The sequence below is a fragment of the Watersipora subatra genome, chromosome 11 (assembly GCF_963576615.1).
Source record: "Watersipora subatra chromosome 11, tzWatSuba1.1, whole genome shotgun sequence".
Taxonomy (NCBI): domain Eukaryota; kingdom Metazoa; phylum Bryozoa; class Gymnolaemata; order Cheilostomatida; family Watersiporidae; genus Watersipora; species Watersipora subatra.
The window spans coordinates 5,415,517-5,439,926 of record NC_088718.1 but is presented as its reverse complement, the minus strand read 5'-3'; the positions used below and the strand labels follow the sequence as shown (position 1 = coordinate 5,439,926).

The 24,410-nt window shown below is 36.1% G+C and overlaps 1 protein-coding gene and 1 long non-coding RNA gene across 2 annotated transcripts in view; one reads left to right on the top strand and one right to left on the bottom strand.

Annotated features, from left to right (window-relative positions):
• Positions 1-24,410, bottom strand: part of LOC137408574 (EKC/KEOPS complex subunit Lage3-like) — a 296,168-nt gene that overhangs the window by 260,868 nt on the left and 10,890 nt on the right. The window lies entirely within an intron of this gene.
• Positions 4,874-10,672, top strand: LOC137408865 (uncharacterized). Its single transcript, XR_010980154.1, has 2 exons — positions 4,874-5,022; positions 10,331-10,672. It is a non-coding gene; the product is annotated as an uncharacterized lncRNA (long non-coding RNA).

Sequence of the window (24,410 nt, the reverse complement as noted above, 5' to 3'; positions counted from 1 at the left end):
AGAATTTTTTTAGTCTCATGGTACTACGTAATTCCTCAACTTTGAAAGTCCAGCTAGTAAAATAAATTTGACGCTCCACAAAATAATTTGCTCAATCTGAGATAAGTTTGAATAAAATGCCATATACATTGTGTAGCACTTGTTACTGAATGCCGCTGCTACTTACGTTGTAGAGGGGTGCCCGCTGTTCAATAAGAGCTTGAACTGCCCAAATGGTTTCATGGTTGACAGCAATGGCTGCCCGATTAGTCAATGTGGTAAGTAAATATACAATAAGCTGCTGTAATAACTCTGTAAAGAAGTATGGAGTTTATGCCTGTTATCAATGGATGGCAGGTTTGAAATACATAGAGAAATATCTGCTGGACACTGTGCAGATGGACACCGTGCAAATGGACACCGTGCAAATGTCTAGATGGTTAAATGAAGTCTTAAATGAAAATTCGTTAAATCAATTATTTTTCTTTTTTAAGATAGATAATGGCCTTAAAAATATTTTAGATAACTCAAAAGATGATATTTGTGACACAAATATCATTTTATTGAATGCATGAAGTACATTTGTGAAAATATTTCAACGAATGAGGTTGCATGAAAGTGTAAACAGAAGCCATCGTGTTCAACTACGTCACATTTGAGCCGTTTTGAGAGGGATTCCAACCTACGATCGTTTTCATGATGGCTGCGATTAACTGTTCGTTTTGAGCTTTGAAGAGCTTATAATCACATTTCCACATATTAAATTAATATTAATTTAAATGATCAAATTAATATTTAAAATTAAATATTAATTTGGCACCTACTACACAGCAGAGTAAAACATGGTGAACCTTTCGATACCAATTAAATGTCATGTAAATTTTGATGCAAGTCAACCTTTAAGGAAGACTAGTTGCATTGGCTTCTCTCTATAAAAATTAAGTCCTGCTATTATTTCATATATCTAACTTCATGTGGCATCCGTGGAAGAGGTGATTTGGTGCCTTCCAATATGTATATGTGTAAGACAGGAGCTAGGTTAAAAAAAACCATGTGAACCAAATCATTAGTCATGGCAGATGTGACTTGATCTCACTATTGTGTAGTTGTGCATGTCAGCTCTGCATGCAAGGCTCAGAACCTTATGGTCCTGCGTTATCAATATTGAGCACTTGTTAGCCCTTGTTAGTCTGAACCCTCAGAATAGCCTTGCTTAGGTAAATTGTAGATTTTTAATATGGAAGATGAGTTGAGGTCAAGGATGCTAATCTAAGGTTGCTTATAAGGTGTTCATATGGCCCTTATAATGTGCTCATTGTTACTATCATGTTCTCGTTGTGTTATGTATCAATCTAACATACTTGTAGTAACCACTCCACCTCCTCCTCCTCCACCTTCCCCGCCATGTCCATTATGCCCTATAGTCGAATGTGGCCTCTTCAACTTAATTGGTCAGACCATGTACTCCTGCCCTAACGGCTACCGGGTTGATTCATGTGGCTGCACAGATCAGTCCTGCAATTGTGGTAAGTGCCATCTCTTTTTTTGTGATGATGATGTTTATATTACTGTGATGCAGTTTTTGTGTTTGTCTGCTAAAGGTTTACTTGTAAAGAACATTCTAGAACAGTAATTAGAACAGTGTATACTTCACCAAAAGTCTAGCAGAAGTACACAAGGTTACCTGTAGATGATATGCATGTTGAATCATGTAATACCAGTTAGCCTGTCTTGACAAACTGTTGTTTTTGCAAAGTTGTCCCTCGGCGAATGCGGGGAGCAAAACAACAGCTTGTCACAATATACGCACTGCACCTGATGCATCAGCTGCACGGAAAGGGAGTTGTTCTGTTCCGTCTATGCGGCTTGGCTGCGATGTTATGTCGGTTGCTCCATTGGTAATCATAACAGATTTCGCGCAAAAATTTATGTATAAAAAATAAGATAAAAACGTTTAACCAGAGACCATGCGATAAACTTTAGTAGAACTTAAGAACTTAGGCAACAACAGCAAATAAACATGTTGTGATTTGTGCGCTCAGTCAGTTTTATTTCTACTTTTGTATCAGTCAGTTTTATTTGTTCATATTGATTTGATTTTTAATTTATTTGATTCTTAAGTTCTACTAAAGTTTACCGCAGAGACTGGTCTCCGATTAAACGTTAATATCTTTTTTTTTTACATAACCTTTTGCGCGAAATCCGTTATGATTACCAATGGAGCAACCGGCATAACATCGCAGCCAAGCCGCATAGTCGGAAGAGAACAACTCCCTTTCAGTGCAGCTGATGCATCAGGTGCAGTGCGTATTGTGACAAGCTGTTGTTTTGATCGCCGCCCTCGCCGGGGACAACTCCGCAAAAACAACAGTTTATCAAGACAGGCTAAGTACCAGTAGTTATTGAATACCTCTTTCAGTTAACAAATTGAAAATTTTTGAAATTAACTATTTGTTTGTTCCAGAAAATGCACTCATTTCATTATTGGCAAGTCTCTTTGTAGCGTAAAACAAAATAATTTTTTTGCTTCTAAACATGGTTTTGGTAGCGTGTTTTTATGCAGATGATCAGATTTATGAGACAGCCATTGGCTGACTCATGACAGCAATGATTTAAGCAATCCTGAAGAATATTTTAGTATATGTCAGTACTAACATATACTCATTTCATTCATACAAATCAGTATTTGACAGTATTAGAAATCATAAAATGATACATTTTAATAGTTGAATTTTTCATAGACTTTATTTTTCATAGAATCTTTTTAGACTCATGGTACTACGTAATTCCTCAGCTTTACACTTTGTGAATCTCAGCAAAAGTTGTATAATTCACTAACATCAGACATTATTAATAGGTTTATTAAAATGCACTTCATATCACATACATGCTCCCACTTTATGCTGCACATTCCATCTTTACAGCAGTTGTTCTATCATTGCTTTGTCAAGTTTCGTTTAACATGTCTATGTATGGTAGATAATTCGAAACTGGTAAGAACTAATGCTATATTAGTTTTATGATGTTAGAGCCGCTGGGAGACTGTAAAATTATGCATAAATTTATGTCTTCAAAATATCTAGTGGATTATGCTCAGATTTTTATTTAGTATGTTCTGTTTAGCTGGGTGCCCAGATATCCCAAACATTGAGTGTCCGTATGGCTTCAGGACTAGGGAAGGTTGTCCAGTTGAAAAGTGTGGTACGTATTGAATATACACTCAATTTTTATCAAGATGCATGTGGCTATAGTAAACGTTTTATCCGTTGATTGGGAAATGTTTCAGTAAAAATTATCATGGGTTTAAACTGGGATAAACTATTAAAAGAAGTACAAACTGTATCAGTTAATTTACATAAAACTTAGACTATATAAATCTCATTACATAATTTAAATGTAACACATGGTGTCAACAAGTTATTGAACAAAATCAGATTTCATGTCATATCTGATGTGGAAAGGTGATTTTTAAATGTGGAAAGGTGATTTTTAGATGTGGAAAGGTGATTTTTAGATGTGGAAAGGTGATTTTTAGATGTAGAAAGGTGATTTTTAGATGTGGAAAGATGATCTTTAGATGTGAAAAGGTGATTTTTAGATGTGTGCAGTGGCAGCGCATTTGGCTCTGAATCTAAATATCCTAGTTTGATTCCTATGCAATTTTTTAACATCTGGGTTCGGTTCCCATATGGGACAATCTCTTTTTGTAACACTCTTAACATGACTTTGGACAGACAGACTCGGCTCTTATTATAGTAAAGACTAGCTGAATTCCCGGCGTTGCACGGGTAATAAAATAATTACTCACTGAATTTGAGTAACTTACCTCTACGCTAGTTAGTAAAACAATTTGCCGTTTGCAGACAGCTTAATAATCATTGGGTTTTTAAAGTCAGGTTAATAACCATTACATTACGCATAATGATGGCAATGATCAACTGTGCTAGTTAGTTACCCCAAGTGCTTTAGGCATGAGTATTTTAACCGATGTCATGAATATCTTGCCTATTATAAACTGCTATCGTCAGTTGGCGACCTAGTCTAATGGTTAAGCTAGCCGCCTCTACATCTGGAGGTTCCAAGGTTGACCTAGATTTTAATTAATATAATTGGACACAGAGATAAAAACAAAAAACAAGCAAAAAGACCAACAAAAAACAAGCAAACACTGATATTTGTATACATAGATGAATTACACATGTCATATATGAATAAATATATATTCATATATATTGTACAATCTTATGTACATGTATTTATATATCTCAATTGCTTCTGACCAATATCTGATGAACTTGAAGTAATCGCAAGAATTTATTTGATTTGCAGTTTTTGCATTTTTTATCAACATTTTTTCTTATAATCTATTAGCTTAGAGCTATGGTTATAAGGCTATGTCATTTTTTACTGCTCATTGTTCTTTCTTTGCTAATATTTTTTTAGCTGTTCCACTTTTACTCATTGTTTCTAGCTTTCGCTGCTATAATAAAGAAACTGACACATGATGACATCATAACACAAGTCAATGATTCAATGATCATGTCTAACATTGGTTTGCTAATCCATGACAGTCGCTCAATTAATCATAATTATTTCTACTTATTATTTTTATCTCATGGTAGAATAGACCACTTCATAGTGATAGCAACAATAACGCATTATTCTTTCACATGAGATTTATGTGTGAGTTCAAAGGTATAATAACCATTCTTAGTTAAAAATAGTCTTGCCACATTATAATGGCTTGATCTTTGCTTCAAGATAATGATGCGTTTGAAATAGCCATGTTTGACGTTGGGGTGATTTACTGCATATAGATATGCATTTACCAAATAAGATATGTATTGGATATGCAAAACATTTGATGATCTGCCAATTACTTACTACAGTTGAGAGACCCTACCAAGACCCAGTTCGGTGCCCTAGACGAGGCGAGCCAGTAGGAACTCCTGGACCATTCTGCAGCTCATCAACACAATGCACTCCACCACTGATATGCTGTGCTGATGAGAGGGGAGCTGCTACCTGTATCACAGGCATTCCGTATGTATACAATATGACTACCTGTTGATCACATGATCATCACATGATATTACAAACATTGATCACTAGTGAGTAGGAGAGCTTTACAAATGTAAACACGTACACTTTATTAAACTTAACTCAAGACTGAGGACAGCTGCTTGCTAATAGTGGTTATTTATTAAAATGTTTGTTAGTTTATATATAACTAGTACCCTTGCAGTGTAAGAGATCCTCAGTATTTACACTAGTATTCCAATGTGTAGCATGGTAGTTGAGTAGTGCAGATGGTTGTGTGTCTAGTTGCAAAGCTGAGTGTTGGAGTTCAAATCCTGTACAGTGCCATTTTTTTCCTCTTAACATCCAACCATGGCTTTAGACATCACAGCCCTCATTATAGGAAATGGTAGTGCGCCATAAAGGTGCACCATAAAGGATTGCCGTGTGTACTAACTATATGCATAATTATTCCGTGATACAGTGAGGTGATAGAGTGGTGCAGTTGGTCGCGCGTCTGGATGCAAACGGAATATGGAAGTTCAATTCCGGTGCGAGTCAATCTTTTTTTCCTAACGCTTTTAACTTTGCTTCGGATAGACGAACAGACAGACTTGGCTCCTATTATAGTAAAGATTATAGTGAAGATTTTCTACTATTTTCTTTAGTTATAATGTGTGTACATGCCAATACATGTACATGTGTGTAGCCAACCATTTCCCTCTCAAGGCTGTGCAACTTTTAGCAAGAGTTATGGTTTGTTGCTTTATATTTGTGCATGTATTGAGATATGTGAGGTAAGCTAAATGTAGGGTTTCGGCATACATGGTGGACCCCTGTTTTTGGCCGTTAATCGAGATCTGCGCCTCCGGGATAAGTGAAAATCCATGAAATAAAATCTGATTTTTAAAATATGCGCTATAATTTGTACACCAAAACACTTTAATTGCTTTTTAAACTTATTGCATTTATTGCATGAATTTTATAAATAAGTTTTCATTTATTATTTATTTTAATTTTATATGAATATAATTTTATAAATACGGGATGCCTGTAATACAGGTAACAGCATCTCTATCATCAGCGCAGCAGATTAGTGGTGGAGTGCTTTGTGTTGCCTAAGAGCATCAATTGAAGTTTTCTTATTTGACTTTCAGTTTATATTTCAACTTGAATTCTAGTATTTTAAGCCAGAGAATGTTCATATGCAGCGGTATGGACTGAATATTCATGCTTGTGATTAACTGGGATAGTTGTGAGAAGGAAGTCACATGTTTGTAAATATGAGAGATTTATGTATTTTAGTTATTTGATTTTTATTTATTTATTTTCTTCAATTTGAATTTTTTGTCATACAAAGTAAGCTACTGAAGCTGCAACAAAGGCTGAACTGATGAATATTGAGAGATTCTTGTTGTACAAAATCACATGCAAATAAAATAATTTAGATGTGATCTGTTTCACTACTTTTGGTTAGCTAGTAAGTGACGAACTAACGAGCAATATTATAAAATTGATCAATTTGTAGCAATCAGCCAGTACGATGATCAATACAAGTAGTACGATCATCGTAGTACGTATATCGATCAATACGAGTATCAGATTTTCTAGAAACTTGGACGTGTGAACATTCATTATATCAATGCTTTAGAATGTAAGGCGTTGTTTTATTAAAACTTCAGAAAAAGATTACTTGCTCTTACTTTCTGTCTCATTGCAGTAAGTCACAGACGTATGCTGATGTTATGTAAGTTCATGTGTATATAGTGTGAGTAACCATGTATACGACTGCAGCGAATGCTGTCCATCTCTCAATCACACAGTTACAAAGCAACTGGTTCAGCTTGTCTATAGTATCAACTGAATTTTAGTATCAGTTTGTGCTCAAAGTTAACAAGAATTTGATTCAAATAACTTATTTTAAATTTTACTGTAACTGGATCAAACTGTTATACTTTTCTTTTTCAAAACTTGACAGTTTAAAATGTTAATTTTCTTTTGTTTTTTAGATGCTAACTATAAAGTGAAAATACTTAATTTTGATTTGTTTTTTAAATGAATACTTTATGTTATTTTTCACTGATGAATGCTTTCATGTTCATCATTATAAAATTTGATCTGTTATTGAAGTTTAACATTTTTCAATTTGAAATTAAAAAGTTTTAATATCCTTAGAGATCACTTATGACTGAAACCAAATGTTTTTGCTTCCTAAGTTCTATGGACTTTGTTTTATTCTTACTGGTCACTTACCTGTATGTCAAGTGGGAGAATCTCGTGATCTGGTCACTCCGTATATATAGCCTTCATAGACCTATTAACTATACTATAGTTAAAAGTATAACTATAAGTATAGTTAATAATATAACTATAAGTATAGGTAATAGTATAACTATAAGTATAGTTAATAGTATAACTATAAGTATAGTTAATAGTATAACTATAAGTATAGTTAATACTATTAACTATATTAATTAAGAATTGTTATGACTAACGTCAACAGTGCTAGTGATTAATCCCTAGCTAGCGTTTTAAACATGAGTATCTTAACCAATGTAATGACTATTTACCCAATGAATCTGTTGTCTTCCGTGTAGCTTAATGGATTAGTTCGGGGTCCAAAGTTGTCCTAGCCTTCTGGGCAAGCATGGTAGGGTTTCAGTCTTGCCTCAATCTGTATAGAAAATTTTTCTTGCCTCTTTACTAAATACGTCTGGTTGGCCCAAACTCTAGATTTGGTGCTCCCGAGTTCAAATCCAGTGCTGTACAGATTTTTTTGCTAGATTTTAATTGCTATGACTGGAAACAGGATTTAACAAAAAGACAAACACTGAAATTTATATGTAAAGATAGAACTGCAGTTCGAGTCTATGAATTACATTATTATTAACTAGTATTGTATTACTATTATCAGACACGCAATGAGGAATTGAGCTATTAATATATCTATATTAATAGCTCAATATTAATTAATCTATTAATATAGATTGTAGATATGTTTCGTACTACAAGTAAAATATTCTGTAGACGAATCAGCTGTCATTATGCTCTCTCAGGTGATTTATGACTGTTGTCTACTAATTTATAGGCCTATTATAATGTAGCCTGTCTTAACAAACTGTTGTTTTGCGGAGTTGTTCTCCCGTCAAGCGGGCGAGCAATACAACACTGTTGTGTTGCTCGCCCGCTCGACGGGGGAACAACTCCGGAAAAAACAAAAGTTTGTCAAGACAGGCCAATTATAATGCTGCCTCATAGATTTATGTCTATGGTTATTTATGTCTATGATTATTTTGTCTACGGCTATTGTCTATGATGCTTGCCTTAGTGACGCAATTGATGGATGGTATGAGTAATGACTGTAATGTGAATTTTGTTGCAAGTCAACCTTTAAGATACTCAGTTAAAGCCTTGCTAGGGGTTAATAACTAGCACTATTGACCATGAATATACTTATGCTTTGTAATTTATTGCCACCTGATGATCTCTCACGCTACACTGGACTGCTAGAGTACTTGTATACATGTATATAATGATACAATCATAACACTAAAAATTCCACTGTCATACAGCCCACGACCTGTATTTTATTTTATTGGAAACAAAAGAAAGGGTACTGGTGGTTGAGAAATGCAATATTAGCAGTCAAATGGCACTGCAGTGCAATAGGATAACTGCAATGGTAGCTGTAATGTACTGGGTGTGAGTGTTATTATATACAACAAATAGCAATAATGAAAGGAAAAGATTATATGTTTATATCTCTCCCCTGCAATAGGAGAAATGCAGTATTGGCCAATATTAGAAGTAAAGTGCACTGATTTTATTAGAATAACCAATATTATTAACATAGTAATAATATAAAACCAATGCACAATTTTGTTTACATTTCAACACGTCATAGCTAACAATATCACGAAGTTGTGATATTTATATAGATTTTTAGAAATTCTGTGCTACGTAGTCATTGTTTTGTAGTCATCCAAACTTATAATTAGTTATTGTAATAATCTCATAAGAACCATTAGAAAAAATATCATCGTCATTTTCTTTACTTACACTGCGTTGGACATCAGTTAGAATACCAAAGAACTCAAAATTGTCTAAAATGTCATTTACTTTTAAATCGGCAAAAATGAAACGATCTCAGTACTCCTAACTTAATTACAGAAACCTTCGGCAATTCGACAGTGCTATAGAGTGGTGAAACGTGCACGTTATTTTTTTCGTGAAATGCGCACGACTTAATCGTTCTATTCTCAATCGCTCGGCGTTTTAATTTCCGGTTTTAACTTTGATAAAAGTGAGGCTTAGCAAGTTTTAATAACGATTTTCGGCCAAATAAATCTGTCTATTTATGTATAATCTGGTCAGATGGGTTAGTTTTAGGAATTTGCGGTAACCTTTCAAAGGCTTGGTAATATATTTAAATAGGTTTATATGTGTTTTGTATCATTATTATACTTAAACGACTTGACTGTAAAATTGTTAAATTTGTTGATAGGATTTCGTTACAAGGGTTTGGTGACGGCCGTTAACAGATAATTTTTTGGGAGTTGTGTGCACATGTGCATTTATCATAAATCTCCCAAACCAATTGCTTCGCTCGTGTTTGGTCGTGGTATTATTATCAAAAGATAATACTGTAGTTACAAAAAAGGCCCGTTCAACTGAGCTTTGCTAGATATTTATAACTTTTTCATATATGAATGTATTCTACTACACAGCTTTGAGCTAATCAATATATATACCATAAAATCCCTATTTGAATGTCACCTCTAATAAAACGCCATTATAGGGGAAAAGGTGAAAAATAGAGTGCCATGGCATTCAAATAGAGGTTTTATGGTCGGTTGACAGATAATGCATCATCTATCAGTATTTATGCTAACTCAATGATTTCATATGTAAGCCCACCGCAATCCTAACCATAATTCCATTGTCTTTGGACACCAAATACATTTAGTCTTTGTACTTATACGGATGGACTGACATTGAAGAACCAAAACATTATGAACAAAGAACTGTGAAATTTTGTAAGGATCTATGTACAAGAGCAATGTTACACATCGAATTACTTATAAATCACGTTATGACACACTCACATACATGTGAATATTAACCCTACATGTGCACTTGCATGTAAATAATTTAAATATTCGGATCTAGACTATCTAGGCTGGAGTAGGTTTTCTTCTGAAATGTTGAATTTTTTCGTTGTCTTCTTTAAAGTTATTGACCTGTGTTCTAATTCCTGTGTTCATTGTGAGTTGTGAAGGAATGCTATGTGATATCATCAGACATTTTAATGTCTGTGTTTTCTTACTTGCAGAGACCAATAAGCTCAATCTGGCAAGGATCACGAATGCAAACCTTTCAGTGAATATAACATCTGATTCTACATGAATACCTTTACTCTATGTTGAGGCAAAATATTATAATTATGTTACCTTGTTTCTTACTATACTATACTTGGCTCAAATTTGCAAATCATGTGCGTGCATCAGGAAAACAGTGACAGTCACATTGTGTGACAATACTGGCATACTTCAACATTACAGCACTGTCATTATTATGACAGTTTCTTACTATATTGTTCACTTCATTATTATGCTTGTTATTTTACTGTTTCATTGTTATATTTCATTATATAATATATAATACATTCAATTTACTACAAGCTGTGTTCGTATAGCACTTATATTGGCATAATAATTTAAGATAATGGAAAGACTCGTCTTGCCTGGTATGCTTCCTACTTCGAGCTCAGTAGGTGGTAAAGCTATTTGCATTTTTCTTGTTTTTAGCAATACAAACTGAACAATATTCTCATCACAGTGTGTTGCCGAAACTAAAGAAATATTTAGTGTCACTATAAAACCTAATGGCATTGCTAGCAAAATTTTTGCAATAAGGTAGTAAAAGTTTCAGAATTCTTGAATTTTCTGTTTGGGCAACCGTGTTTAGTTAAGGAGATCAGTTCATATTGCTTCAACTTGTATTCTCGTTGACTATTATCAATGAATGAACAAAGAAGGAAAATTCGAGAACACTAATACACATGACAACACTTGTACAATCCATAGACAATACTAGTATGACAGACAACACAATATGCACACAGATATACAGTTTTGCAATAAAAACAAGGCATGTTATTAGTGTAAAAAATTTTAAGAAAATTACATGTATGTCCTTGAATTGGTTCACCATAATGGACAGTAGAGTACAACACTCAATTACTGTCATGTGACTCATGTTACCCTCTTAGAGGCTGTAAGATAGTATGTACTGTACATGTAGGCATAGTTCAACGTTTTTACCTAAGTTGTCTGCTCCTGGCTTGTCGGAATAGCGAAACTACGATTTACATGATGCGCCGAGTTGTGAAGCATATAGTAACGACCACATGTGCGTCTACATATTTTTGTCCTAAAGATGTGGTTTCGTCAAATTTGAGTTGATCTTAAAAAGAAAGCATTTTTTTTCTCTATCAGTTGATATGTTGTTTGTTGTGTTAGCCAATCACATTGCCAAGATATTTGAAGATTAAAATCGAAAAAATCTGATCGCGGTAAAAACGCTCAGGCCAAAACACATGCCCAGACTTGCCCAAAATGATGTCACGCATGATATAGATATCTGTCAATATATCTCGTATTCACATCGGCTATTTGCGATATAAGTCTAGTTCTACGCGGCTCTATTGGCATACATTTTATTTTGTATTTGCTCATGTTGGCTAGAATAAAATTTTAAATCCAGCTACAGATACATTATTATGATTGTTTCAAAGGCCTCAAATAACGAAAATTGAAAATTTGTCTTACTCACTTTTTCCAAATGCTGTGTAAACATTTGAGTACCGACTACCAATTCTACCGGTCTGTGGTAATTCTGTCAAGCAAACTATGTAGAATAAGGTCTTTGTATCGGCACAGTTCCGTCGCTACCCACAGTAACGATATACAGCTTCTCAAAAGCCCCGCCCACATTATGCCCGTCGCCTATCTTGGGGTTGGGCTGTATATCATTGCCCCCACCAAAAACTAGTTTCTTACTACCGTAAGTCAGTGTCGTATAGGGAGAGTTACGCCATCAACGGAGCCTATACAAACGCATCGAAAGTTCCAAACAAACATCGGCCACGCCTACTTTTATATAGAGTTACAATGGTCTTTGTTTATCAGTTAATAAAAGTACTTTGGGTAACCTTAGAGCACTATCAAGTATACCACAAGAAAGCTCAGGTTTTGCTCTAACTCACATAGCAGTTGTAAAAGTGACAACTCCATATTTACAGGTTTTCTGCTACTTCATAGTAAATACCTCCTATTATCTGCACTAGAATGTCTTAGCTAAATTGTGTTTACTTGCAATTTCACAACTTTGGGCGACCAAACAAACAATTAAATGTATTCACAATGATAATTATATTTATAATACCATCACTTGCCAATTTTTTTGTTCATAAAACTTATAAACAGGCTTTTTTATGCAAATTAATGGACAACCACAAATTTATTACGGACAATGATTTCAACTATACGCGCAAGAAGTATGAGGTACAACATAAAAATTCAACAACTTTCCATAATAAAAACTGAATACTAAGAGGGCATATTATACTACATAGAAAATTTTTCATAGTAATGTTCCAATAAAATTTTTTAACTCCGAATAAACAAGTCAAAGAAGCTAAGCTGTACTAGTACTATATAGTAAGGTACGCCAACGTAGTATTTTGTGTGCAATGGCCGACTTACACATGTTTATAACATATATAAATATAATACTAGCCAACAAGAATGAATACAGTAAAAATGGAGAAAGCATCAAATTTCAACAACACTTAATGATGAATATTCTGAGCTAATGTTCGTATGGCCATGCTTTTGCTACCAAACTGCACTGACTGTGAGGTGGAGGTATGTTTTTACATAAAATATGAAGTCTAACATTCACAAACTTTCTCACTAGCTTCTGCAATATAGGATGACAAGTGGGCAGCTCACATGGCATACCAATATTCTCCATGCATTTAGAAGCTATCAAAGTACCTATATGGTTGTACTTAAGATGAGGTTCAAAGCTTCTCACGACAGACTCCCACTTTTTGAACAGAGCAAATGTGTCACCAGAAACTTTACACAAAGCACCCTCTTTAAAGTTTTTAAATTGCAGAAAACCAGACCTACAGTGCGGAACACCAGATGTGTTAGATAGGCTGGTGCAACAACCTTCACATACTTGCTTCAACTTTAGCAAACTCTGTAGACAATAGCCAGCAAGATAGTATAACGACTCTTCTTCTGCTGCGCTGATTTCCTCACGTGAAGCCAGAGGTACATCTATGAGCAAAGGCTCGGCAGTTGGTACTTATATGATAGATGGCAATAAATCTCCGAAGAACTCTCGCTCATCTTCTACATAGTTAGAAGCTTTGGTCGGTTTGAGATACTGTGCCACAGTGATCAGTTTTAGAGCATATTTAAATTCTCTAGCTGTTGGCACAGGACTTTTACATCTTACCGAGCTGAAAAGGTTCTCGATACAGTCTTGTGTCAACCTGGAGGTGAGTAAGAACTCCATGTTGTCAAGCATGTCATCACAAATGTTGAGTATGGATCGTGTAGATAGTTGAATACCAGCCTGCACTGGCTTCCATGCATACTTGAATCCTATCCGCATTGACTGAACTATTTGTATAAAATCATCAAGAAATGAACGAGCATCAGCATAAGCGTCAAGTTTGTGTTTAGATAAAGCCATTACCGAATGTCGAGAGGACATCAAATCAAACCAATGATCGACTGCATCAATAAACCAAGCCGTTGTCAAATACTCCTCAGATCTACCTTCCTTGCTAACGAGGTACCTCAGAGCAGCACTAACAGACTTACTAAAGAGATGCATGGCATTCGCCACATTCATCTTGCTGAAGTGTCCTGTAGACGAGACAGTTTTATCAGACAGATTGGGTGCTGATTTTAAGTCTTTACCAGACTGGAATTCAAGAAGATCTAAAACATGGGCGAGTTTAATGCAGTTACAATGAAGATTATGTTTTCTACAAATATCGTCAGCTATTGTAAAAACTTTATGAGTGGCAAACGCATTTCTTAAATTTTTAATAACGTGAGGAATGTCAGCTAAGAAATGAAGTACATTATCACCAGACACAGGATGTGGAATACAGCTCACTAGTGAGTCCCTTTTGCTTTCTATACCAAACGTCTTCCACATCGCTTGGTTGCTTGACCCCATGTCTGAAGTAACAGCAACAACTTTCAGACCAATACCGCTTGCATGTGTTATGACATCAATAATAAGAGAAGCTAGACTGTCCCCGGAAATAGATTTACCAGTGAGATGGAATGCGACAACTTGTTTCCATCTTTCAGTAATTCCTGCAAAGATACAGCCAACACTTGGATTCGAAGTACATGTAATATTAGTGGTAAAACTGCAGACACAAAGAGGAAAGTAATAAATGAAATAAACAAGAAATTAACGTCCCCAACCTCCAAGCATAACCACTAAACCATGACTAGCAAGGCCACTATGGCAAGGTAACGTCACTTCTCCTATTACGGAGCTGTTGCTAGCATCATACTCAAGGGCTTCAGTAATCTCCATCTCATCCAACACAAGGCAACACTGTCGACCCCTCTCATTCATACTCGCAGCCTAAATCAAAGAAGCTTGTAAATGCAGTATAATCCGCAAAGACATCAGAATATAAAAAGAGCGATTAACAAAACAAATGAGAAACATAAAATTGAAAATAAACATAACTCTTAATTACACAAGCTCACCTTTTCCTTCATGTATTGAAAAACGGTCGTGAGAACTTTTGGCTCAAAGTAGATAGTTTGCAGTCGTCTTTGCAGTGTCCTAACAGACGGAAGAGGCATTCCTGAATCCAGAAGATGATTGTAACCTGTGGACCCACAAGTAAACCGCAACTTCAGCCCTTTCTTTATTGTATCGAGTTGCCATTGCAATCCTCTAGTGGAATGTATCTAAAGAACAACAAGTTGATCCCTGTTAAACAACTTTTTGAGAGCTATTTCATGGGTTTGGAGTTTTTCTAAGGTAGCCCTATATTCTTGTTGGATCTGTAAAAAATAAACGAGTGGCTACATTGTTGAAAATGTTCTTGATTACCATTACTGACCCTTACAAGTAATCGACTACGCAAGTTGGTATTAAAATAATTAATAGCAACATTATAGATTTGCATGTTATCAAAGCGAAATAGATCACAATTCTCAACAAGCATATACATGCATATACATGTTAGGGTTTCAGAGAACTTAAATTTCCTCAAAATTACTCGTATAAAACTGTTCTATACCACTATGAGTCTGAACTGCTTTTACTTCAATGCATAATAGCGTAAATCAGCTTATATTTTTAAAAATAATCTATATCAAATGATAGTTTTCGATATTTTTCACTAATAACATACTTTCTTAAGCTTCTTCCGTAACATTCGTTCTATGATCTCGATTTCGTATGTGATCAAAGCTGTAGGCTTACTTGTCACTAGTTCTGATTCCAAGACATTCGGTGAATCAATTTCTAAAAATCCAAATATACCATATTAAAATAATGACAATTATAGTCACTTTTAAGATTTAAGCATCAGCAAATGGGGAGCACTGCTACTCTCTGGACAGCGCATAAACTTGCAAATCAATATGAATAGAATGTGAGAAACATTTGCCTGAGTGAATTGAAATTGTGCAGCAAGCAATTTATTATCATTGGCGATGAGGGATTGAATTCATTAGTAAATGCGTGTATGTTGGACAGATATTGAAATCATACATATCACTTATACCTGAGCCCCTAAGTTCTACTGGCCACAACAACTGATAAGACAATTGCTGTACCGTTAATAGGAAAAATGTTATAGAAGTGAGTATCAGTTAGGAAAGTTGGAGTGTGTAAGAAAGCTACATATATAAAGAACACAACTGTTAATCACACAGCAATTTTGTTCCCATACCTCTTTGTAGTCACCTGTTAAAATATACATTTAAATTAATAACTGAAACTGATTGTAATATAAAATTACTTTTGCAAAAATCTGTTGCACAGTTTGATATATCATAAGCAATAAACAAGAAATTGAATTGTATAGAAATTAATGACAAAAATTTCCTCACCCATATTTTGGCTTGTTGTGGGGAATGCAGAAGAGCTGCGGCTTGTGATTGTAGTACTTTTTAAAGCAGTTTTTCTTTCAGAGACAGGTGGTGGCCTGTGAGCAAACAGAGTAGGAATGGCATCACTTGTCAGTCGACGTTTTTCCATTTTAGTCAGTGTAAAACACTTTTCTTCAAAATCTCTCTATAAGTAAACAAAAAAGAGGAGAGGTAAGCAAAGGAAACAGTAATATGAATACTACTAATACTATTAGGCCTACTAATAGGGCTACTACTATTACTATTCAACTTATTCTTAGATGCCTAAACAACTTTTTCCAATACTTTTAACCAGTTATCTCTTAATGAATGCAACATACTATATGCTATTTTATCAACTTCAATAATAACACAAATGCAAAGCAATACAACAGATAAGAAAACTTTGGTAATAATAATAAAACATGACAAAAACAATAGTGATACTATACAAACAACTAAACTTATAAATAGCATTTATTATAATTGTAAAATGTATTCTAACAACTAGCAGCAATAATTACAATGACAATAAGAATACCAATATGGTTTAAAAACCGATATACATGTACGTATATACGTATAACAAGATAATTCTAAATAATATTTTGACTAACCTTACAAAGTTTAGAAGAAGCAGTTGGCTGCAAAAGTTTTGGATTCCTTTTGCTACTTCTAGAATCCAACCTGTAATTTTTACATTGACACTGTTTAAATAAATAAAATAATAAAAAATGACTCCGTTCACATAGGCCTGACACGGCTATAAAAATAGTCTACAACTATCCTTAGCTTTCCTACTAATCAGTTCAATATTAAACTTATAGTAATATCTAAATCTATACAATTGCAAACACTAAAAACAACGTGAATCTTACCTGCCCACTTTAACAATCCATGCATTCCTTCTTTCAGGATCTTTTGGGAATTGAAAAACCTGTAGACCTAACTCCGATCTGCCTGAGCATCCCACAGCCCAACAATTAACCATTGTGATGAAGATGCTGTTTAAATCACAATTAAATTTAAATTTATAAAAAATAAAGGGGAAATGTGTTGACACAAATATCGAAATAACACCACGCTGTCAGATGAATGGAACTTTGACTTTAGCCTAGTGTAAATCTAACTAACCACATATAAGATGCTCGTGTTATACATGAAAAAAATCAGAAAAATCTGACTATCTTTGCGGTATATAAAAAGGCTAAGAAAATGGTAATTTCGACTGTGTATAAGTCGTAATTCTGATTCGATACCTTAATTTTCAACAGAACTTTATATAGCAAAGCGAGTTTGTTTGGAACTATCGAAAATGACGTAACTCCAGTTGGTATAACTCTCCCTATACAACAATGTCGTAAGTAAAATAAGCAAGCTGCGTCTTTGAAAAGAATATACATAAGGATAGAGTTTTAAGGATGAGAAATCTGCTGCAAACTGGATTTGAACTCACATTCTCCAGTTCTGCGGACATCCATATACCGTATCCAATTCACTACAATATTCTGCAAATCAAGTTTTGCATTATCTTCAACAATATTATTTTATTATATAATTTTTACAAGCAAAAATATTTTCATCTCGGCATAAAGTTTTTATTAAAAATTTTCATCAAGTCGTGGCCACTCACATAGTTTTAGCTGATACAATAAGACAAATTCATCTACTGCAACAAACTCAAACAAAACATGGTTTATGCAGCACACATTCAAGTCTCTCTGTCCCATTTATGGCAGCTTCCACACCGACAAAGCTGCTTCGGCGAGTGGGACCACATAAACATCCTGTAACCAGTAAAAACAAATGCAATAAATATGTGTCATTCATATATTTATTCCTTGCCGCAGACCTGTCTGACCTTCCCTTTAGGTTTTTGCGCAGCCTCCTTAGCGGCTTGGCCGGTAGTCTTAGCAAGGTGTCTGTTCGCTCCTTTCCTGTCACCAGGCCAATCCCCGTCTCCGGGTCCTCCTCCACCAGAAGCAACATACATCAGCACTGATATATATAACTCAGTAAAGTATCTGAAAACATAATGTACAAGTTAAATGTTAATAAACGTAGTCAGGATTACGACTGCATATCACTCTTCTACCACTCCTCGTAACCACAATACTATCACTCACATTCTGACTGCTTGAGCCAGCTGTAGTGTCATCCTCCCTCATATCTGGGGGAGGTGTCACATTCATACTTTGTCCTACCGACTCTTTAACTAAAGTTGGTAGGTCTTCCATATCATCACTCTCCATACTCTCCCCTTCAGGGTGAAGCACAAAGAGGTGTTTTCTATTTCTACGGATCTCACTTTGTCTGACCCGCATCCAATAACTATCTGGAGAGTTATCTATCTTCTCTCAGTACAACACCTTTTGACCCTGAGTCCGTAGGTGCCTTAACAAAGACCGTCTGACCTGGGCTCAGTCTACTTAATGAAGAAACTCTATATTTCTTGTCCCATTCACGTTTTAAATTCTTTATGCGAGAATTCTCTAATTCCTCAAACTGACCATAATCAATGACACTTTCATATGCCCAATTTAGACCTTACTGCTCTACCAAACATAAGTTCACTAGGTGTGAGCCCCGATGGTAATGGGGTAGTACGATAAGCCATTAACGGTGCATATTTGTCAGTAGTTTTTTTCCATAAAGACTTGACAATTTTTACAGCGCTTTCTGCCATACCATGAGAACTAGGGTATCTAGGACTGCTAGTAATTAAACTAAACCTTTGATCCTCAGCAAACTTCCTAAATTTCTTGCTATCAAAGCACCTTCCGTTATCTGACCTAACTATGTTAGGTATGCCAAACCGAGAAAACAATTCTCTCATAACAGTAATTATTGCTCCTGGTGTTTGTGAGACCACGGGTAACGCCTCTATCCACTTGGAGTAATAGTCAACTGCCACTATGAACACACTGTTCTCTAGAACAAGCAAATCTGAACCGATAACCTCCCATGGTCTGGAAGGTAACGTTGACTCATGCATAGGCTGATGTTTTATTTGCCAATGCACAATACACACATTACATTTACTTATGAAATCTTCAATATCACCAGAACAAACCGGCCACCAAAAGTGGCGTTGGGCTCTCTTATGACATTTAGTGACACCTTGTTGTCCCTCATGGCATAACTCTAGGCATTTAGGTCTTAAAGACTTTGGTATATATATCCTAGAATTATACAACAACATGCCTCCATATACACACAAGCTATTTCTAGCTGTGTATAACTTAGACATTTCACCTTGTAAACAGCCATGTTTATCTGGCCATCCCTTTATCAAATATTCTATACACAGTCTACCACACTCGTCATTAGCCATAGAGCTGACCACAGCCTCCTCCCTCACATCTGTATGTGTGTTGGAAAAGACTATGTTGTACAAATAAGATTCTATAAAGTCACTCTTAGACTTAGTCTCACCACATGTATCGCTGTTAGGGCAACTCAAAGAATCAGCTAAATACATATCCTTACCTGCTATATGAAAAAAATAGCCATATCATACCGCATCAGCCTTCACTTAAACCGTTGTACTCTCGCTGGCAAGCAGGAAAGATCTTTTTCACCTAGAATCGAGATCAAAGGTTTGTGATCTGACTCTATTTCAAATTTCCGTCCTACTAAGTAGTAGTCAAACTTTTCACATGCCCATGTAATTGCTAAGGCTTCTTTTTAAACCATAGCATACCGAGTTTACGCTTCTGAAATTTTCCGTGATGCATACTCAACTGGTTGTCATATGTTTTCACCAGCTAGTTGCAATAAAACGGCACCAAGAGCGTTTTTACTGGCATCCGCAGACACCCGATGTTTAGCTCTTAGATTAAACGTACATAGAACTGGTTTTTTAGACATTTCTTTTTTAACGTCTTCAAAAGCCTGTTGTTGGTCAAGCCTCCAATACCATTCAGACTTAGAGCCTGAAACTTCATAAATAGGAGTGCAAAGTTCAGCTAGTTTACTGCTAAACTTCATTAGGTAATTAACCATACCAGTGAAACGCCTCGCTTCGGTTTTGTTTGAAAGGAGTAACATGTTAACTATAGCTTCTATCTTACCAGAACCTGGCTTGATAGTATTGCCACTAACCACATGTTCAAGAAATTTCACTTCCGTTAAACCGCATTCACATTTTTCCTTTCACAAGGTCATCCCAGAGCTTTCTATTTTTTCCAAAACTTTGCGAAGTCTCGCCCAATGCTGTGATGGATCAAAACCAAACACTAATATGTCATTCATTAAACAGATAGCGCCATTGAAACTATCCAATATTTTTTCCATTGCTCTTTGAAAGTATTCTGGAGCTGAGGAAATTCCAAAAGGCATTCACCTAAAACAAAACCGTCCCCACGGTGTTACAGACGTAGTCAATAATTTACTTTTAGGATCTAATTTCACCTGCCAAAAACCAGAGTTGGCATCAAGTTTAGAAAACATAGTGCCCTTTGACACTTTGCATAACATATCTGAGATCTTAGGTAAAGGGTAAATTTCCCTTTCAACTCCTTTATTTAAATTTATTAAATCCACACACATTCTGATTTTACCACCAGATTTTGGAGCTATTGTTAGGCCCGAACACCAATCAGTAGGTATTTCTACTTTTTCTATAACCTTATCAGTGAGCATTTTATCAAGCTCTTTCTTAGTCTGAGATCTTAACCCAGCTGCAATTGATCTTGGGGAATACAACCTGACGGGTTCTGCCTCACCTCTCAAGGTGATGGAAAACATACCAGGCATAGTACCCAAGCCTTCAAACACTTTAGGAAATTTCTGAATAGGATCGAAACCATCCGTACACATACCATTAATGACAGCGAGTAAGTTAAGATTTTTAAGTTCCGTCATTGCTGAAAGGTTGCATTTAGAACCTTTCAATACAAATACGGGAGCATCAGTAGTACGATATGAGCTCTCTATATTCACTTTACTGAAGCCTAGAACTTTCAGGCTTGAACCATCAGCACCACTGAGGTGTCGATCTGGCTCTTTCAGATCCAAACCAAGTTTACTTGATGTCTTAACAGTCAAGGTAGAAACATCAGCACCCGTATCAAATGTGAAATCAACTTCACTACCATTTACCTTCAAGGTCCTAACTATTCTATTATCTAGTCATTTAGGACCTGCAGATGAAAACCTTACACTTCTACTTGAAGAGTAAAAACGTGTACTATCCCTATCCCTTTTCTTAGGGCTTTTGCCCCTATTCCGATCACTTTCCCTGCTACTACTTCTGTTGTAGCGGTGTCTATATTAACTTTTTCGAGTTATATCGGCGCCATATTTTTTACAGTCAATGCTAGTATGACCTTTCCTATTGCATACAAAACATCTAGCTGCAGGGCAACTATGTAGCCTATGATCTCCACTACCACAGTTGTAACATTCATCATCACTCTTGGGTGACTGTCCATCCTTATACTGAACACGCCAATTGCGGTTATACCTATCAACGCTAAAGTCTCTTGCAGACCTGCTAGAGTCTCTATACCTGCTTCTACGATCATAACTAAGAAATTCGTAACCGAACTTTCTACTCCATTTTCTAGAGTATTTATTCTTAGACCTTTCATCATGATAACTTTTACGTTGCCTTTGTGAAATTCTGTTACTTTCACCATTTTCGCAAGCACTTGAATCAGAACTTGAATAACGACTGGCTCCTCTTACTTTAGATTTATTTCTATGAGCTTTTGTCAAAATTTCCGAAACACTAAGTTTGCTAGTTTTACTTCTAACACCTTCCAATATGGCATCAGATTCTCGCGCGAGTTTTCTGGCCATCAAAGTATCTGTTAGAATTTTCCAATTCAACTCCATTTGTTGCATTAATTGCCTACGTAAAAAACCTTCTCGCAAGCCGTTAACATCTATTGCTAGAGCAAATTCTTTCCTTACATCTTCATTACTACCAAAATCTACTGAGTTTTTCAACTCGAAGCAAATAATCATTTTCCTTTTCACAAGCTGTTTGTGAAACAGTAACGAATTTCATCATTTTAACGTATACCATTTCATCAGTACCGTAAATAGTAACTAAATGAGCCATAGCCTCATCATAAGTAGAATTTTCATTCTGCGTACGAAAACCAACAGAGCTCAAAGCATCTCTACCATCACTACCTATTGCGTGTAATAACGCAAGAAGTTTCATACAGCCACTAAATTTATGGTTGCCGTCTTCATCCTTGCCCAATCTCATACTAACCATTTCTCCGACAATTTGAAAACTACCAAACCATCTTTTCCATGAACCGTTAACGTCACCACTATCCAATTTTAACAAAGGAAAATCATTAAAACTAAACACCATAATTGATGCGTAACACAACACGAACACTACACAAGTGTTAAAAGCACCACCAAGTTTCACTGAGCACCACTGCACCGTAAACACTCAATTTCACTGAACACCACTACACTGTAAACACTGAAAGCACGGAAACCACACACGAAGCACTTACCACGAGGTATAGAACCTGTAAAACACTGAACACAAGTATCACAGCACAAATCACTTTTAACAACCACGCAACGGCGATCCTGCCGACTGCACCATGTTAAATAAGTACACTCACCAATAAATCCACAAGGGAAAAGCCTCGTCTGCAGTTCGTCACATGTATATATACTACTGTAGCCGTCTACATGGCCGACTCCTATAGGTCCACATACTAGCGGTGTGACCTCTCAATGCCGGGCTGGCATAAGTAACCTAAGGTCCTGCAATACGAGTGGGCACAAGGCAGACGCACGCATATACAGCATGGTCAAAACAGCATAGAAGTTGTTACGCAGTACTAAGCTGCAACGATGGCACATCAACCTTCCTTTTGCCATTACCCTTTACCACCGCGACGATACACACCCATGGCAGAAATGCCGTCACCAATCTCACGGCAGTCCCTACTGCAAACCTGTGTGCAAGCCAAATCACCAGCCTCGCGACTACATTATAGTTTCATATGCCTAGACCACTACACGCAGATTTTCTGCTAGTAAAGACACGGCGACTCAGTAGGTCAGCTCACTCGCTCATCTCACTGCAGCTTATCTCCTTCAGCCTTGTTGAATGCCCGCTTATTAAACTAGACCTGTTAGATAGTCTCCCGGCTTTTCTGTGAAAAGTCAGCTTTTCATAAGCCCTGGCTTTCCATAAAAGCCAGCTCCTGCATTTTCGGCTAATCACAGGAAAGCTTATAAGGAAAGGATATGCGCATAATATCCCACAGGAGAAACTGTCATTAAAACACAATTAATCTGCATCCACACATAGAACAGCGTTGAACTTGCTTTGTCACCATGTCCTATTTTCACTGTTTAGTTTGTGCCACTTAGCATTGGTTATGCGAACTAATTTGATTATTAGGCCTAAGCCTACTGTTTCCTACACTAACGAAGGTGTTAAGCTCGTACCTCGTGGAGCATAGAACACTCTAACAACACTAATGTTGTAAAGGGGAAAGTACAGTGTACAGTGTGAGACAGCGATACAACATGCTGCTGTGGTTATTCTTGATCGTTGATCCAATCCTCATATCTCTAATAATGCGTGGGAAAAAGCTGTTAGAAAGCCTACTATACATGGTTGGATGCATATATAGAAGTTGTTTCACCCCTTGTAGCTGAATGGATGATCATTGTTGCGCTGTTTCTGTCTTTAAGCATTTCATCATAAGCTGAACGGAGGGTGTTATGTCTATCTTCATCAAAGAGTATTCTCATCAGTAGGTAAGGCTATTCGATGTTAGTGATGTTAATTGAGGTTAGTGATGACAATTGTAGTTGAGCTTGCGCTTTTGTCAGACCGGTACAGCCTTTAATGTTTTTGATAAAGCGGACAGCTTTGTTTTGTACTGATTCTAGCAATTCAGCAGTGGCTTTATTTGCAGGGTCTTATAGAGTGTCTCCTTACTCAAGAACAGGTCTGCATAGACTGGTGTATTCTAACAGCTTGTACTTTTCAGGTGCTTCGACGAGGGAGTGTTTGGTACAACCTAGAACCTTGGATGCGAAGCCAATCATTATGTCTACGCGTTTGTTAAATCTCAGATTTGATTGCATGAATATCAAAATATTTGGCCTTTGTTACTGCGAATAGTGCTGACCTCCCCAATTATAAGTGGTCTGATTGGTTGGCTTCTTGCAGAAAACCATATTTTACATTTATCAACAATGAAGGCTATTTATTTTTTA